At 34.9% G+C, this 20,291-nt stretch overlaps 1 pseudogene; it reads right to left on the bottom strand.

Moving 5' to 3' along the window:
* The window catches only part of LOC141576895 (early endosome antigen 1-like), a 64,298-nt pseudogene that overhangs the window by 33,967 nt on the left and 10,040 nt on the right, over positions 1-20,291 (bottom strand).

Here is a 20,291-nt window from a genome sequence, read left to right as displayed (position 1 = left end):
TATTAAAACTACCTTCAAAATATATTCAGAATCTCAGGACCTTTACTGTTATCGCTTGATCCAAACCACCCTCACAGTGTACATGGATCACTGCAATAGACTTCCAACAGTCTCTCTGCTTCTACCCTTACCCCACTAACAATTTTATTTTTCACAGAGCAGCTAGAGTGTATCCTACAAAAACGTAAATAAATTTTGTCGTTTCACTGTGCAAAACTCCCAAGTGACTTCCCATCTCACCAAGAGTAAAACACCTAAGTCGTTACAAAAGCCAAATGGCCCTATGAGGTGGGCCTCATTACCTCACTATCCCAGCCTCCCCTCACACTCACTGTGCTGGAGCCACACAAGCTTCCTGGCTTTTTCATCGCGCCAGGCATGCTCCCACCTCAGAGACTGTCTACTTGTTCCACATGCCTGCAACATGCTTGTTCCAGAAGTTCACATGACTCGTTTCCTCACTTCCTTTAGTTCTTTCTGAGCTATCCGCTTTCTTAGAAACATCTTCCCTGACAATCCTATTTGAAATCGCACCCACCCAAAATACTTTCTGTGCCCCCTTCCCTGCTTTTATTTTTCAAAATAACACTGCCTCCTTCTGTACAATTTTAGTGTGATTTGGGTTTTTTGCCTGTTTCTACCCACTAGAATATAGGTTTCACCAAGATAAAAACTTTTTACTATTTCACTCACTGCCATATCTTCAGCATTCAGAACAGTGTCTGGCAATAATAAATATTCGACCAAGAAATGAATCTCATAATAATAGTCATTACCAAAAGGATAAGGAATACTTTTCCATAGAAGAACATGGAAGAAGTCTCCATCCTACATGTGAGCCAAGGAAAGTTTACTGAAAAAAAGTAATTATCTGCGATGAGACTTGAAGGATAACCAGATGTTAACCAAGAAAAATGAAAAGCCAAGAACAAGTAAGGCATAGAGATCAGCATATTCAAAAGTCCAAAGATAAGAAAAAACTTGGAACACCTTAAAATTAGGAGTTCATTATGCCTGGATCAAAGAACATTAAAGAAAAAAAAAAAAAACCACATATATAAGGTTGACTGATTTCCCACAAAAGTAAAAATTTAATGCCATGGGGAAAGGTAACATTTTCAACAAATGGTCCTGACAGGCATATGGGGGGAAATGTGATTTCCATATTCACATGGAAAAAATGAAACTCAACCAGTACCTCATACCATACATAATAATTTAAAAGAAACCACAGACTTAAATGTAAATGCTAAAATGATTTTTTCATCCTTCAGTCTTTTTTTCTGAAATATAGTTGATGTACAATATTATATGTTACAGGTGTACAGTATGATTCACAATTTTTAAAGGTTATACTCCATTTATAGTTACTATAAAATATTGGCTACATTCCCTGTGTTGTACACTGTATCCTTGTAGCTTGGGTTTTATTTTTTAATCAGGAGAAAGTTTTGCAGTCTTGGGGTAGGCAAAAAATTTTGCAGAACCCAAAAAGCACTAACCATAAAAGAAAAGGATGACAAACTGCACTTCACCAAAATTTAAATCTTCTTCCCTTTGAAAGACATCATTAACAAAATGAAAAACAAGCCAGATTGTAAAAAAATATACACAACACATATTTCTGATTGTGGTATAAGGCCTAAAATTAAGGCCCAATATTATATGCTGCCTTGACAACTGGTGAAACTGGAAGAGCTTCAATGATCTAACTACAAGCTCCCCTCCTTACTCTGCTCCAGCAGATAAGGTCCTCTAGCCCAAAAACCCTCCTCTTCACTGGGAGCAGGCACAGGGCCTGCTTAAGCCTGAGCAGCAGGTTTCAGTTTCCTACCAGTCCCTGGAATTATTCAAACAAGCCAATCACATCTCCTGTAGGAAGCAGACACCTCACCTTCCTGATACTATAATGACTGCTTCTCACAGCCCCTGAGTGTTCGTTTCTTCCCCAAGTGCAATCCTTGTGTGGCCCTACTTGGCACACAGTGTCCTCCTCACCTGGGCTGTGAGTATATGTGAATAATAAACTGCTGTTGATCTCACTTATCGAGTGTCAGGTTAATTATGTGTTGAGCCATCCCCATAAGTCTAGGGAGGGGCTTCCCTTAGCAATGGGGTGAATAGGAGGCAATCAAAACACTGACAAAGGACTTGTACTCAGAATAGATAAAGTCATCTTACAATTCATTAATAAAAAGATAATTCAGTTTTTTAAGTGGTCAGATTTCCAGTTCCAGATAAAATGGAATAGATACCCTTCTTTATTCTTCCAGCTAAACACAGCTAAAATCCCTAGGCATTATATATAAAACAAACATAAGACAATTTTGACAGATAAAGAGAGAAACGCAGACCAGCTAAGGAGCTCAGAAGCCAAGGACTGAGACAGTGGTGAGTACTCTGCATTTTCTTTTTGCATCATATATTCTAAACTAGGTGCTAGAGAAGCCGGCAACCTGGAAACTTCAGTGGACCCTTACCACTTACCAGTGGACAGCACCACAAGAAAAGGCTGCTCTCCCTAGCCAAAGGAGCAGAAAAACGAAGATTGGATTTGGTAATATGGTGGTCATTAGTGAGTGCTTTCAGTGAATACTAAGGATGGAAACCAGACTGGAAAGGGTTAAAGAGTAAATAAAGACATTTGCTTCTGCAATGTGATATAGTAAATAGTCTGAACAACTACCCTGACAAGAACAACTGACATAAAAAATCACTTATTACATTATATATTATATGTATTATATATTTGTTATAGACTGAATGTTTATCTACCCTCAAAATTCATTTGTTGAAATCTTAATCCCCAATGCGATGGTACTAGGAGATGGGATCTTTGGGAGATAATTCAGTCATTAGAGTAGAGCCATCATGAGTAAGATTAGTACCCTTATAAAAGAGACCCCAGAGAGCTCTCAAACCCCTTCTACCATGTGAGGACAGCCATCTATAAACCAAGAAGCAAGCCTCCATCAGACAAAGAATCTGCCGATCTTTGATCTTGAACATCCCAGTCTCTAGAACTGTGAGAAATAAATGTTTATTGTTTAAGCTACTCAGTGCTTTTGTTATAATAGCCTATACTAAGATACTGTTATATATATTATTATACGTAATAATATATAAAATGTGAGAAAAATGAGCACTAAAGCAAGGTATTGCTTTATTTCTATTTCTTTAAAATCCTGGAAGCCATATTTCAAATTTCATTTAGATGGCTGCTAAAGGAACAATGTTAAAACCTAGAGTTTGTTCAAAGTGGGAAGCCAACTTCAGAGTAAAAGGGAAATAACCTGAGAGAAAGATTAAGAAAAAAAGAGACTGAGGGAGGGGGAGAGACATCGACCAACATCTTAAACAAGTCTGTACCTTAGCATGGGCTAACGGAAAAAACAACATCTCCTGAGAATTCATAATCACCAATAACCCTTGGGTGGGTAGTTGGATTTTACGCTAGTGAGTAATCTGAAGAATTTCAAGCACCAAACTTAATTTAAGGGAGTCTCAGGTTAATGGCACCTCTAAAGCAGTATTTATATGCTGATGGGAATAATTTGTGGCATGGGTAAAAATCAAAATCGTAGGAGGGAAAGATGATAAGCTGAGAATATGAGAGAGAATGGAATCCAGAGCAAAAGCAAAATGACTGAAGTCTGATAGCAAAAGAGACCTGTCTTTCACATACAAAAGTAAGAAAAAGAACAGAGGTGCAAGTATAGCTTTTAGTGACAAAATGAGCACATTCATCTAATGGTTCCTATTTTCTCAATGATGTAGAGAGTGACCAAAGGAAGGTGAGAATAAGGTAAGACACACAGAAGATTTAAGGATAACAGAGAGAGTACAGCTATCACAGACAACAGAAAAGGGACCCTGATAAGAAAGCACAGCAGGATTACCAGCCACTGCTCACTACCTTTTGGAGATTCTTTGTTGTTTTTGGTCTGAATGAGGTCAGCAATTACTACTAAACTCCTTTCCAGGGTTACAACTGAGCACTCTGAGCTCATCACATCATGAATACAGTTTGGAATGTTTTCCTTGAATGTATTTCCTTAAACTTGCTCATAATATAAAGTTCAACTGATACTTTCCTTCTCACTTTCACAGTCTTGTTAGATCTTATTACAGTTAATACACATATACATGAAGACAGATGGCCAGAAAGAGACAAAACAGAAAGATGAATGGATAGAGACATACCCAGAAACAAACACAAAAATAGACTCACCAACCAAGAGGTGGGGAAGAGTAGAGAAAAGGGGACTGGGTAGATAGTACAGTTAGATTCAGAAAGGGACAACTGACAAAAACTGTCAGAGCAGAAACACAAGTGTATCAATCTCTTAGGGGCAGTATTATGGGTGGTTTTTATGTTCTTCTCTCATCTTACCTCCTTTTTCTGTGATGATCATATATTGTTTGTTAAAACTAATAATAACAATAAAGCAACTACTAAGGCTGACTTTTGGAAAAATGAGGGTTTTTTTAGACTTATTTACTTTATCCATTAATTTTCAATGTTATCAAAGATAAAAGTTCTTACAAAGTCATAAATGAAGACAACAAATAATGTATAAACTTTATAGCTAATCTAACCTTTCATTAGCTTAGTAGTTCATGACAGTACAAACATAATTAGATACTAATCAACTGTAATTCTTCACAGATTTAAAAATCTTCATTAAGTTGAGATGACATTAACATTAAAGACAAATTGGTACTACTATTTTTCGGTCTTAATATACACTTTCTCAGTCTCAACTAAGCACAAATAGCTATCCATAAATATGATTCAAAAGGTGCTTTTCAATTTGTAAGAAAGATTTCTGAGAACTTTTTCTACAAAAGTTTAAATTACCAGTTGTTACTTGAAATATTTGCTATTTTTCCTTAAATATTGAATTTTATTGTAAAATTTTATTTTCATACCTCTGAAGAGCTTTCATTAGTGACATCCACAGTGTTTACAGGAGCTGCTGATGAATCTAAATCAGAACCTTGAGAGCCAACTCTCCCAGGAGTCTGAAACACAAGCAGAGTGGGAAAATCAAATTAAATATTAACAATATATTCATAAACTATTTAATAACCTAAACAGTAATCAAGGCTAGCCTTATACATAAAAGTAGACATCCTCTCAATAATAACAAACAGTAGTAGAAGCTATCCTTTACTGGAGACCAACTGTACCTAATATTTTATCAAGATCTCTACCTGGATTCTCTCAGTTTTAGTTTTTTTGAAACTAATAAAGTTTATTTTTGTATATAGTGCTTTATCATCCTCATCTCACTTTCACAGAATATCTTATTTAATCACAATGACATCTCTGAGAGAGGCAGGGATAATGTTATCTCTATAGATAAGAAAAGAGAGAAAATAGACATCACAAAGCAGCTAAAAGATTTCTCAAAATTGTACTGTTAAAAAAAAAAAAGGAAGCAGAACCAAAATGCTAAAATTTTAATTCCTCTTGCATTGCTCTCTACTACACCAACTAAACTACAATTATTTGAGGGGAGCTAAAAAGATCAACACAACACACATTATCTAGTCACCCATCCATCTACCACCATACTAACCATTACCAATCTATCTCCAATACTTAATATTCCATTGTCAGAGACAGTTTGGAGGGTTCAAGATGATGGTGTAAAAAGATCCTGAATGAACCTCCACCCACAGACACAACAAATATACACTTACCTATGGAATAGTTCTCCCAGAAAGGGACCTGGAAACTGAATGAACAGAACCTCCACAGCAAAGGGTAAAAGGACAGCAATGAGATGGATAGGAGAGGCAGTCACAAAACCAAAACTACAGCAAGCCACAATTGGGAGGGATCACAAAGGAATAGATCTTTCCCCTGAGAAGCAAGGGATTTAAGCATCACATTAAGCACCCCAACGCCTACACCCTGCACGAGAGATGAGAACCAAAACATCTGGGTTTGAAAACCAATGGGGAATATGCCTGGGAAAACTAGAAAACTATAGGGAATAGAAAATCTGCTCTTAAAGGACTTGCACAAAGACTCATTTGACCTGAAAACCAGTGCAAAAACACCAAGCTGTAAAGTACATGAACAATGGGTAAAGGGGACTCACCTACTAGCCTTGAAGCATCTGCTGGAGGGGCAGGAACCAGTTGGCACACCCCCAGGGACTGAGTCACTGGCAGGAGCCATTTATGTGATCTCAGGCTACCTTGCTAATACCAGTGCTGGCTGGCACCATTTTGGAATTCTCCATCCAACCTGTTAGCGCCAATGGTCACACCCCCACTGAAGCTAGCATTAACCTGATACCTAAATCAGACCAAAAAAGAAAATTACAGGCCAATTTCTTTGATGAACATAGATGCAAAAATCTTCAACAAAATATTAGCAAACTGAATCTAACAATACATTAAAAGGAGCATGCACTATAATCAAGTAGGATTTATTCCAAGATGCAAAGATCATTCAACGTCCACAAAGCAATCAACATGATACATATTAACAAAATGAAGGATAAAAATTATACTGTTATCTCAATAGATGCAGAAAAAGCATTTGACAAAATTCAACATCCATCTATGACAAAAACTCTCAACAAAGTAGGTATAGAGGAAATGTACCTCAACAAAATAAAGGCCATATAGGACAGATCCACAGCTAATATCACACTCAACAGTGAAAAGCTGAAAGCATTTCCTCTAAGATCAGGAAATAAGACAAGGATACCCACTATAGACACTTTTATTTAACATACCATTGGAAATCCTAGCCAAAGCAAGTAGGCAAAGTAAAATAAAATAAAATTTAATTTAATTTAATAAAAAATAAAATAAGGAAAGAAAAAAGCATCCAAATCTGAAAAATAGAAGTAAAACCATCACTATTTTTGCAGATGACATGATATTATATATAGAAGACCAGAAAGACTACACACACATACACACAGTTAGCACTAATAAATGAATTCAGTGAAGTCACAGGATATAAACTCAACATACAGAAATCTGTAGCATTTCTACACCAATAGCAAATATCACAGAGAGAAACTAACAAAACAACCCCAGTTACAATTACATCAAAAAGAATAAAATAACTAAGAATAAATTTAACCAAAGAGGTAAAAGACCTGTACAGTGAAAAACCAAAAGACAATGATGAATGAAACTGAGGAAGATACAAATGGAAAGATATTCCACAGTCACTGATTGGAAGAATTAATATTCTTAAATTGTCCATACTTCCCACAGCAATCTACAGATTCAATGCAATACCTATTGAAGTTCTAACAGCATATTTCACAGAACTAGAATAATTCTAAAATTTGTATGGAACCATGAAAGACCCCAAATAGTCAAAATAATATTAAGAAGAAAACAATGGAGGTGTCATGCTCCCTGATTTCAAACAATACTATGAAGCTACAGTAATCAAAGCAGTGTGGCACTGGCACAAAAACAGACACACAGGTCAATGAAACAGAATTGAGAGCCCAGCAATGTAAACCCACACATATGTGGACAGCCACGTGCAAAAGAATGAAACAACTCAAAATGGATTAAAGATTTGAATGTAAAACCTGAAACCATGAAATTTTTAGAAGAAAACATGGGCAGTAACTTCACTGACATCAGTTTCTGTGGATCTGACTCCAAAGGTAAGGGAAATAAAAGCAAAAATACACAAATGGGACTGTATCAAACTAAAAATCTTCTGTACAGCAAAGGAAACTATCATCAAAACAAAAAGGCAATCTACTGAATGGAAGAATGTATCTACAAATTATATACTCGATAAGGGGTTATTATCCAAATATACAAAGAACTCACAACTCAACAACCAAAAAACAACTCAATTAAAAAAATGAGCAGAGGATCTGAACAGACATGTTTCCAAAGACATGTGCCAACAGGCACAAGAAAAGATGTTCAATATCACTAATTATTAGACGAATGGAAATCAAAACCATAATATCACCTCACACCTGTCAGAAAAGACAAGAAACAACAAATGTTGGAAAGGGTGTGGAGAAAAAGGAACCCTGAAAACTGGTGATTTGACTATAAACTGGTGTAGCCACTATGAAAAAAAAAGTATGGAGAGTCCTCAAAAAATTAAGAATGGAACTACCATATGACCCAGCTATTCCATTTCTGGGTATTTATCTGAAAAATACAGAAACACTAATTCATAAAGATATATGCACCCCTATGTTCATTACAGCATTACTTACAATGGCCATGATATGAAAACAACCTAAGTGTCCAACAATGGATGAATGGATACAGAAGATGCGATAAACACACACACACACACACACACACACACACACACACACTAGACTACTAGTCAGCCATAAAAAATGAAATTCTGCAGTATTTGCAATAACATGGATGGACCTTGGCGCATGATGGACTATGCTAAATGAAATAAGTCAGATGGAGAAAGACAAACACTACATGATTTCACTCATATGTGAAACCTAAAAAAAACAAACAAACTCAGATACAGAGAACAGATGAGTAGTTACAAGAGGTAAAGAAGGTTGGGAAAATAGGTAAAGAGGGTCAACTGTATGGTGATTGACAGCAACTAGACCTGGGGTGGTGACCACTTTGTAATAAACACATATGTCAAATTATAAAGCTGCACACCCAAGCTTATATAATAAAATCTTAAGTGGACTATCTTCAAAACAAAGAATAGGTTAACAAAATTGTAACAAACACACTCAACAAACCTGACAATTAAAAGTGCCAAGAGTGAAGGTTGTGGAGAAAATTTACAACACATGTGATATGATGTTGAATTTGTACAAGAGGTAAAAAGTACAAAATTTGCATATATTATGACTTCAATTATGTAAAGACATAAACAGAGTTCGAAAGGTCATAGGAGATTGAGGCATTTTACGCTAGGGTTATTTTTGTTGTTGTTACTATTTTTTCCCTATGTTATTGAAAGGATGAGATTTGTGTTAATGATTTTGTTAATCACCCACCTACCTCCTCCCAAAAATTTTTTATTAGCATGGTCATATTATTCTAATTTTCAGACTTTTTTAAATGTAAAAAAATTGGGGCTTGCAAAAAGATCTAGATGATTATATTTATCCAACACCTATCATTATTCCTTAGCGGCCTCCACCAAACAGATCAAAATTTGAAAATATAAGGAAAAAAGTTTATATCGTATGAGGAAAAAAATGTATATGGTATTCAAAGTATTTACTTCAACCAAATAAGAACAGGTGCCTGCTATATATTTGGCTACCCTAGGTTGTTGATAATATAAAAATACATTCCTACTACCAACAACTATAAGATCAACATAAAGTAGTATTAATATCTGCAAAAACTGCTTTCAAAGAATCACATGCAAGTTTTTGAAGAAAAAACAGTACTTCACAGGGGGGGAAGTTATCATTGTTTACTGTATGCAATACCTTGAAAGGAAGTATCACTATCATACAAGTTTTAACAACATGAAATTTCTTTGAAATGCATATTTGATCTATTTCAGTTGATCTAAACAATGAACTTGTGAAAATGATAACTGCACTGCTCTAATCCAAAGCAACCAATAGCTAAGTCTTCTAATTGTGACTGAAAATCTGATAGCAAAGAAGACCAGAATCAAAACAAACGCCTAGTAGCATATAAAAAAACAACTATTTTATAGATGAAGAACAGAAGTTTTTCTAATATCTGGTGATATACTGAGTCAGAGCTTTCAAACTCAACATAATCTCCCCACCCCTACCACTATTTATGACTCTACTCCAGGGAAGATCAAGCAGGAAGAGAACAAGAATTTCACTGGAAAAATAACTCAGTTTCACAACCTAATTGCTACTGAAATAAAGAACCTCATCTTTAAATTCTACCTAGCTTCAAAGCACTAAAACTAACTAAAAGGATAACTAATCTTTGTACACAAAAGAGACATAGTAAACGCTTACTAAGCAAATAAACAACCCATAACACTCTGAAACTAGACTGGAAATAAGACAAACAGGCAAAAGCTGAGTTAATAATAGATTAATTGCCACACACACACACACACACACAAAGGTGACTTGACTAAAAAATGAATTATTACTTTTAAAAAAATATTTGAAAAAAATTGTTATAGGCTACTAAACACACCTTATGCTTAGCAAAATTATTTCTGAAAATGGAAAGGATACAAGTATTAGAAATTAAATGACATATAACCTCAAAACCTTGGGGACTTAAAAGATAGCTATTAGGATTTCTTATAAAATGTAACTTTCAGCACTGATTTTGTCACACTATTTCACCCTCAGCCCACCATAGAAACCAATTAGGAAAATTTTCACAAATTCAAAAAATGTGAAAAGCCACCTACTATATGCAGACCCTAAGAAAGTTGCTTTAAATACATTACCTGATCCTTGCACTAAAAACAATAATCGAAGATTTCTTAGGGCCCTCACTACCTCTTTACTACTATTAAGAGCTAAGACCTTACCACATTCAGATGAACTGAGAAGTATATTTGCAAATGATACTGTTTTTATGTCATGGAAAGCATTCCAGGGCTTCCCAGGGAGTTTTCATGCTCAATCTCTTAGCTTACTGTACACTATTCAGTGATCTCATTTACTCCTTTAATTTTAATAACCCCCAATGCAGACAAAAACAAAATGCTAAATCTAATCCAGATCTCTGCTGAACTTCAAATTCATATTTTCCTGTCCTGCTAAATATTTCTACCAGAGTGCCTTGGAAGCACCCCTAAGTCATTTTGTTCAAAACCAAATCCATTATCTTTTTCCACAAACCTTTTACCTGTCTGCATTCTCTATCTCAAATTACAAAAACATCACATACTCATCTTGCCTAAATCCAAAGCATTACCCTTAACTATTCTCTTCCTTAAACGTCACATCCAATCCCAAGTTAATTCAATCATCTACATTATCTGACATGCATCTCAAAAATGTTCTCCTAGAACAGTCTACCCAAGCAATAGAAATAGAAGAATAAACAAATGGGACCTAATTAAACTTACAAGCTTCTGCACAGCAAAGGAAATCATAAGTAAAACAAAAAGACAACCTATGGAATGGGAGAAAATTTTTGCAAATGAAACCGACAAAGGCTTGATCTCCAGAACATATAAGCAGCTCATACGAGTTAATAAGAAAAAAACAAACAACCAAATCCAAAAATGGGCAGAAGACCTAAACAAGCAATTCTCCAAGGAATAAATACAAATGATCAATAGGTACATGAAAAAATGCTCAATATAACTAATTATCAGAGAAATGCAAATCAAAACTACAATGAGGTATCACCTCACACCAGTCAGAATGGCCATCATTCAAAAATCCACAAATGACAAATGCTGGAGAGGCTGGTGGGAATGCAGTTTGGTACAGCCACTGTGGAAAACAGTATGGAGATTCCTCAAAAGACTAGGAATAGACTTACCATATGACCCAAGAATCCCGCTCCTGGGCATATATCCAGAAGGAACCCTATTTCAAAATGACACCTGCACCCCAATGTTCATAGTAGCACTATTTACAATAGCCAAGACATGGAAAGAGCCTAAATGTCCATCAACAGATGACTGGATAAAGAAGATGTGGTATATTTATACAATGGAATGCTATTCAGCCATAAAAACCGACAACATAACGCCATTTGCAGCAACATGGATGCTCCTGGAGAATTTCATTCTAAGTGAAGTAAGCCAGAAAGAGAAAGAAAAATACCATATGAGATCACTTACATGTGGAACCTAAAAACAAACAAACAAATAAATCATAAATACAAAACAGAAACAGACTCATAGACATAGAATACAAACTTGTGGTTGCCAAGGGGGTGGGGGGTGGGAAGGGATAGACTGGGATTTCAAAATGTAGAATAGACAATCATCTACATTAATTTTGAATCTATCCTTCTCCATCTCCTTTGCCGTTAACTCAGTTCAAGGTGTCATCATCTCTCACCTAGACTATAAAAAAGACTTAATTTAGCACTCTATCTCTACACCACAATTCCAGTTACTTTCTAATTTATTTCCCAAAGCACCTCAAATGAATCATATCCAAAATCAAACCCACTTATCTCAATGTTCTACCATCCTAGGGAAAAAGTTCATTTCCTCCTATGTTCTCTAGCTGAGTTAATAACCCTCATTTATTGAAAACCTCAGCTAAAGTCTAACTAAACACAAATTGGTATCTGTACATCACTGTTCATAGAAGCATTATTGACAATAGCTAAAAAGGTGGAAACAACCCAAATGTCCACTGATAGATATGTGGATAAACAAAATGTGATATATACATACAATAGATTATTATTCAGCCTTTCAAAGGAAGGAAATTCTAATCATGCTACAACATGGACATACCTAGGAAGTATTAAGCTAAATGATATAAGCCAGACACATAACGACCAATATATGTGACTCCACTAATATGAGGTCCTAGAATAATCAAATTCATAAAGACAAAAAATAAAATAGTGGTTGCCAGAGGCCAGGGGTAAGGGGAATAAGGAGTTATTGTTTAATAATACAGAATTTCAGTTTGGTAATGATTTTAAAAAATTCTGGAAATAGCTGTGATGGTTGCACAACAATATGAATGTACATAATGCCACTAAATTGTATGCTTTAAAATAAAAACGCTGAATTTTATGTTGCCACAATTTTTAAATTTTTTAAAAAATTTTAAACCTAACTGAATCTCAAGCTAGTGGTATAGCCACACAAAGAAAATAATTATTTCAAGTGTTTTAAGAACAGTGTTTTGACTATATAGCCTTAGTGAGCAATAGTATAAAGATAAACAGAATTGCTTTAAAAAAAAAAGTAAAATTCATATTCAGTAATCTTATTAACAATATTAACATTGTTATTTTAAAGCTATTTTATGTATATATTTATGAAAATTGTGTTAATGTTAAGAACCAAGATATTCAGTATAAAATTTAAAAATATAAACTCAAATAAGGAAAAAGCATTTTATAATCTTAAATTTGAACTCTTGTTTTGCTTTTCAAATCTATCAATATGTATATGTGTATATATAACCTAGTTCTAATCTTGAAAGCTTAAAAGCAATGAAAACAGAGAAGCAATGAGCACTCTAAATGTCCAGACAGCGCTATCTAAACAGCATTCTCCATTTAAAAGAGCCAGGACTCTTTGGAGAAATGGATTATTCCAGCCTGGAGGAGAAATTTTATAAGATAAACCTGGGACATGTTGTTATGCCACAAAGCAAAGAGACTATCAAACACTGTTAGGGTCCAGTCAAAATAACAAGTCACCTTCAAGGTACTTCCACTAGCCACAGCTGGGACAATCTGCACATCAAAAAAAATCACACTGACTTCAAATGACTGAAACCCACTAAATATATATAAATCCATGAATTCGTGAAATATGTTAAAAATCCATGAGTTCTCTTTTCTCGAAGAAAGAAAAAGTCAAAAGACAAATAAGCAAGCCTCACTGATCACTATTAGAGTAGTGTATCAACTCTTACTCTGAAAATTCATAATTAAAGGAAAAGAATTAAGCGTTTATCCTGCCCATCCAGTATACACTGAAGTTCACAGCAACCAAATATCCCCGAAAGATACTGAAAACTTCTTTACAGAAAAATGTCAGTTAATACAGAAAAATGTCAGTTAAAAATCTAGAAAATCAACAGTTTGCAACTGTCGATGAAATCAGTCTTTCCAACTTTGGTAACATCATACAACCTTTCCTTAGATAAGAAATATTTCTGTTCTTAAAACTATTATATCTTTTATTTATACTTCTCCTGTAACCCTTACTCATAATACAAGGAGGAAGAAAGTGCTGGTAGATTGTTATAGTAATGACCCTCAATGAACTGTGCCTATGTTTTAATGCCCTTGTAATTTTTATGTGTAATCCTCTCCCACATGGGCTCTGGGCTGGCCAGACTTGCCTTGGCTATTGACAGAGTAGCAAATGAGATAAAATCAAAGATCTGAGAAGTGCTTGCACAATGGGATTTGCTCACTCCTTGCTGGAAACTCTTCTGCCACCATATAAGCCCATACTACCCTTGGACATATGTGGCTCAATGAATATAATCAGCAATCTGAGTGAAGCCACAGTAGACTAAGATCCCAATCAAAACCACAGATATCTCCAGCTGTATGAGTAACTCCAAGAGAGACCAGCAGAAGAATCACTCAGCTTAGCCTAGCCCAAAATGCTGATCTACAGAATCTAAAGCAAACAAAATGGTAGTGATTTTAAACCAAAGCCAAAGTTTGGGGATGGTTTATCATGCAGCAACAGATACAATTAGATACAGTAGATATAATGTCATACCTTCTCCTCAAAAGAGAAAAGGAACCTTTTTGAGGGCAGGAGCCCGATACAGAGTGAGTATTCATCACAATTCCTAGTAAGGATACAATAAAAGGGTCCACCTGAGTTTAATTTACACACAATAGTTTTCAAACATTAAAAATAATTAATATAACTACTCCAAGATTTATATTATTCTACTTCCATTGTTTCTTTTTTAACTTTTTAAATTAAACCAGAGATTAGAAGACTAAATGACAACTGTCAATGTGGTTTTCAGGGTATTTGAGTAAAACCAAGTTTTTTTTTTTTAATCTTTGACAATACTCATTGGTAGAAAGGGTATTGGAAAACCATCACTCTCATACATTATTTGTGGGAGTGTAACTATATACAAAAAATGTACATACTCTCTGGCTCACTGCTAGGAAATTATGCAGTGGACAAATTCATTAAAGGGACACCTATCTATGTGTACAGGCATGTTCACTGCAGTGTTGTTTATAATAGCAAGATTAGAAACAAATGAAATGTCCTTCAATAGGGAAATAATTAAATTTTGATAATCCATATAACGAAGTATAATGTAGTTATTAAAAATAAACAAATAATATAAGACACAATTCTGAAAATGCTAATACTGAAAGAGCTCCAAATTGTATTAAGTGGAAAAAAGAACTCAACTCATACGAAGAGTATTATTATACTGTATAATGTTAATGGACATATGCATAAAAATTGTGGAAAAATACACAAGAAACCATCAGCAACGATTACTGGGGAAGGACCTTCTACTTTTCATATTATAGCTTCTGTACTCCTAATCCCTAACTCCTGTCAGCTTCAAACTTCATATAAAATTTGTCTCTTGTCCTTTCCTGCTTGCTCTCTCTTCAATCTTGAAAATAGCCACTAATATTCTTCATTCTAATCTCCATTATAACTCTAACACCTTTAAACTTGTCTCATAATTCATTTTTGCTAATTATTTTTTGTCCTGAGTCCCTTCTCATTTCTCCACTTTCTTCTTAAAACTCAATATATCCCAATCTATATCAAATCCTGATGTAGAAGGCTTACTCAGACTTTTCCATAAGATGACCTTGACCTACCATTATAACTCTACAGATGCTTTCCTATCCATCATAAAATCGTATACAATAGTAAGCTTCCCTAAAAATATACCACATGCAACCCTAACTCACTTATATCAGCTTTCAACTGAAAACAATTCCTATTTTTTTGAAATGTGAGCAATTCCACCTAACTTAGAGCCATCTACAACTTCAGTGAGTATGCAAATAGCCATCTATGTTATTAAAGTATTAATGCTGAATTAAGTACCATCCCTATTCAATTTGTCTTTTAAGTGGCTTCTAAAAGGCTATATCCCCCGTTGTACCTGATTCTAGCCCACTCCAAAATTTCTCAAGCACCACCACACAATGTACTTCTGCATCCTAAGTCTTTCCTGCCTAACCTACTGACACACTACACTATGCCAGAGAACGGGGCGAGAAGCATATACTTATCTAAATGCAATTGGCTCTCATTTTCAGCAGGGCCTGTCAAGTGTTCCAAAAACAAAAGTACATCTAAATCTAGGAATAGTGATTCAGAATATAGTGGTTGGAGTCACACAGACCTGAAATCAACTTCCAGTTTACCCACTTAGAAGCTTTATAAATTTATTTAACCTAAGACCCAAATTCCCATTTGTAAAATGAAACTGTTAATGTCAGCCTCACAGAATTGTTGTGAGGATTAAATGAAACAGTATGTGTAAACTGTTTTAGTCAGTGCCTGGCATTTGGTCGATATACTATAAATAGTAGATAAATGTATTATTATTAAGTGCACCTCTCTCAGAAAAGACCTAGATTCAAAATTCAAAACCTGGAAAACATCTCAGAAATCATGTTCTAAATGTAACACTTCATAGATGAAGAAATGAAGCCCTAGAAGGTATAACTGGCTTACCTGACATCACTATGCTATCTAATTAATGAGAGAGTTGCAATTAAAACTTAGGTTTCCCAAGTCCTAATTCAATATTCTCTCTGATATCTCAAATCAAATGATATCCATCAAGACGCTTTATCTTTCTAATCTCAGCTTCTTCAATGACACATTACAGGGACAGAACAAGATCATGGTTCCTTCTGCCTCCAAAATTCATATTCCATGATTCATGTGGGCCCTAACCTGGCTAACTTAAAAGCATGCACACAGATATAAAGTCAAATATATTCCCAGTCTCTATATATGCTTAGCTTTTTTATGGATACTTTCAAAACTCAAACTTAGTTATTGGTTACTAATAGTTACATGAAGTAATTTACCTCTCAAAGCAGTTAAATCAGAAAAAAAAAGGCAGCCAAGTCACTGAGACTACACAAAACTAATTATAGACAAGCTACTAGTAACTAAATTGGGTTTATAGACATCATACAATGAACTTGATATTAAGTAAAAGAATAAAAGTTGTTAATATCTAACAATTTTTAAATATCAAACATATAATAAAATATCTAACACAGTTAGAATTGATCTACATATCTTAAGCAAGTTTAGAGTATAGGGTGTTTTGATTCAATAAATATGGATAGACAGATGCAGAAATACATCAAAATAAGAATTCACAGTCTAGTTCTAAGAAGATGCCACTTTTCATTCTTCAAGTCTAAAAATCACTTGAAGGAACTGGGAAAGGTGCTAATGATAAAATTTCCTGAACAGACTATCTGTGGGCCATGTTCAAAATCCCAGAATGTGCTTGAAGACCTACCATGTAATACTCCAGTATCTTTAACAAAAATTCTAATCTACTGGCTATGGATTCTTCTTATAAAAGATATGTAAAACATCAGTTTCAAACAAAATTCATAAAATTAAAATCCATCCTGAATATTACCATCTTTTATGATACAATAATCCCTGAGAAAGACAATCCAAATAGCCGATGACTCGTAATTCAGGCTCCCAAGGAAACAGATTCTGAGACTAAAATCTGCAAGCAGAACGTTTATTGGGGAGTGCTCTCAAGAACACATGTGCAGGCACATGGGGAGCATGACTGGGCCAAGGGAGAAACTGAACAGTATTGATCAAATAACACAGTTGGAACGGCAGCCTCAGTTAGTCCGACTAAGAGTCATGAAGCTAGAATGACCCTTCATATTAGTCTCTAATCGAGGCAAGAGGATGAATCTTTGTATGCCCTACATTAACCAGTAATGAAGTATAGGCTGCTTCCAGGAAGGTGACATAAACTTTGGTGAGGCAGCCATGATTCCAAGCAACTAAGAGAACATGTTTCCATCCTGAAGAGGGGAAATCTATCCACTACAACAAACGTAACTTACTTGCATTTGAGATAACCATAAAGTGCTTTATATTGGGAAAGGGGGTGGGGGAGGGAACTCAGTAGAAAAAGAGATCTACTATCTTCTAGAGCCTACTATGTAGCAGGTGCTGTGACAGTCACTTTGCATGAGCTATCAAATTTTACCACTGAATCCTTGCTTTCTTCTCAGCAAAGATGCTAGGAAACAGGATAAAAGAGATCAGGATTTGTTAAGTAACACCTAAAATGCTACTCTGGGGTTGCAAATGATCTGCAGACTCAAAATCCTGGTACTTATAATTTTCAACTAATATTTTCCACTCTGAAAAGCACTTTAGAAATCACCTAGATGGTACCCTCATTGGACAGACAAGGAAAGTAAAGCCAAAAGAAGTTCATGATTTGCCTAAGATGACATTGATAGCAGAATTCAGAACTTGAACTCAAGTTTTTTTATTCCAAATTCAGTGATTTCTCTACTTGCTCTGGTGCCTTTATACTCAAAAATTTAACAAAACCAGAATAACCCTAGGCATGAATCTTACTGTAAAGCTCAGAATATCTTCTCCTAGATCATTTGTACTTTGAAAATCATGCACACTAGAAACCTGAGTTTTAGACTCACAGACCTAGAAAACAAACTGTGGTTACCAGTGGGGGAAGGAGCGGGGATAGATGAGGAGTTTGGAATTAATAAATATACATTACAATACATAAAATAAACAAGAACCTACTGTATAGCACAGAGAACTATATTCAATTTCTTATAATGAGCTGTAGTGGAAAAGAATCTAGAAAAAAATATATGTATGTACATGTATAACTGAATCACTTTGCTATACATCTGAAACTAACATTGTAAATCAACTACACTTCAATAAAAAAAAAGAATTAAAAAAAAACCCTTAGTTTTATACTAAAGAAATGTCTATGTGTAGTCTGCTAAATGAAATATGTCTTTCTGTTAACAATAATAATAGCTAACATACAAACTCTATGACAGGTACAACATCAAGATCTTTATATACATTATATTATTTAATCAAAGAATTAAACAATTCTTTGAATAAAGTCAAAGGGATTGTTTCCATTTAGCCAAGGGGGAAAACTAAGGTTAAAGTTGTTAAGCTAAGATTAACATAAACTGTTAGCTAAGATTACAGATATAATAATGCACAGAGCTGGGATTCTACTTGATTCCAAAGTGTTAAACTACCCCCTATGCTACAAGCCCTATGTTTCTTCTCAATTTTCCTGTTCTGAACTTTTCAGATTTCCATGATGTACATGATTTATTTTCATAACCAGAAATATATTCTTTTATTATTTTTAAATATTTATCATTGCTTAAAATATTTAGAAGTTGAAAACAGATACAATAAAGTTATATCAGAAAAATGTCTTGCCAAACAAAATAAATCCATACTTCCTTATCAGAGATCTAACTTATATGATTTACCTCTTAATCCATTCCTCACTACAGTCTATTTTGGCATAGAACTATATAAAGACAGGAATTCTTAAAACATTTTCCAAGTATTATTTAGATAATTAGCTAATAAAGTCCAAATAAAGTATCACTGAGACTTTGGAAAAACTTTTTTACTTACGTAAAACTTAGCCATAGCATGATATTAAAAATTGAGATGAAGAAAATGTGGTTTTTATTCAATTTCAGCTACCGCTATGGCCCATGGAACACTTAACCAGATATCTATGTAACTAAGTTATTCATGTTATTGTATGAAATATGTCAATCAATCATAGTGCATGCAATGGCCATGGATCCATCCTAAAGTAAGATACCCTACCATAGCCCATGTTGAGACCCCTCATCCAAAACAGCCAGGTTGTATGACCCTATGTCTATTGACAACTGACCATATGTGATCACCTGGACCCAAAAGTAGCCATTTACAAGCTAGCTAGCAACCAATAAAATGGTTCAGTAGCAAAACAAACCCCAATGTGAAGAATGAACTACTGTTGAGCTCCATGCTTAGGCCTCTGAATTGCAAACTATGAAAAGAAGTGACTAACTAGCCACACAAACTGGTACTAAATAGAAACACAGTGCAGTCATGAGGTAAAGTAAGAGTACAGGAGGGGCTTGAGCAAATCAAAATTATAACCCAGCAGAACTTTCAAAAGACTATAGACTCTGAGCATGCAGAAGGTATGAAGAAAACACTACAGTGTAAGAAAATTAGCTAGAATCAAATGAACCTAATCAGAGCTATTATCACTATTTCAGAGCCACCGTAAAGCTTATTTCTAGAAGAATGATCTGTAAAAGATGTCTTTCATGTATCACAATTCCTAAAAGAAGGAATCCTAAGTATCAAATGACCCCACTCCACTCCCAATCTCAGTTGATCAAACCAGCAGTGGACATATGACCCAGAGAAAACAACTTTTTATTGGCCAACCGGAGACCTACACATGATCTAAAAAGAAAAGATGAGGAGGGCATTTCAGATTCTTCTCTTGGGATTTGGGAATTGAGACACTGGGCCAGCAGACTATGCAAAGCTAAGGTGAAAAGCAAGTAGAATCATGTGGTCAGATGGCCATTTGGGGTCTTGGGCACACTGAGTAAGCAGCAGT

The sequence above is a fragment of the Camelus bactrianus genome, unplaced genomic scaffold (assembly GCF_048773025.1).
Source record: "Camelus bactrianus isolate YW-2024 breed Bactrian camel unplaced genomic scaffold, ASM4877302v1 HiC_scaffold_43, whole genome shotgun sequence".
In the NCBI taxonomy this organism is placed as follows: Eukaryota; Metazoa; Chordata; class Mammalia; order Artiodactyla; family Camelidae; genus Camelus; species Camelus bactrianus.
This window is presented reverse-complemented; position numbering and strand designations above follow the sequence as displayed.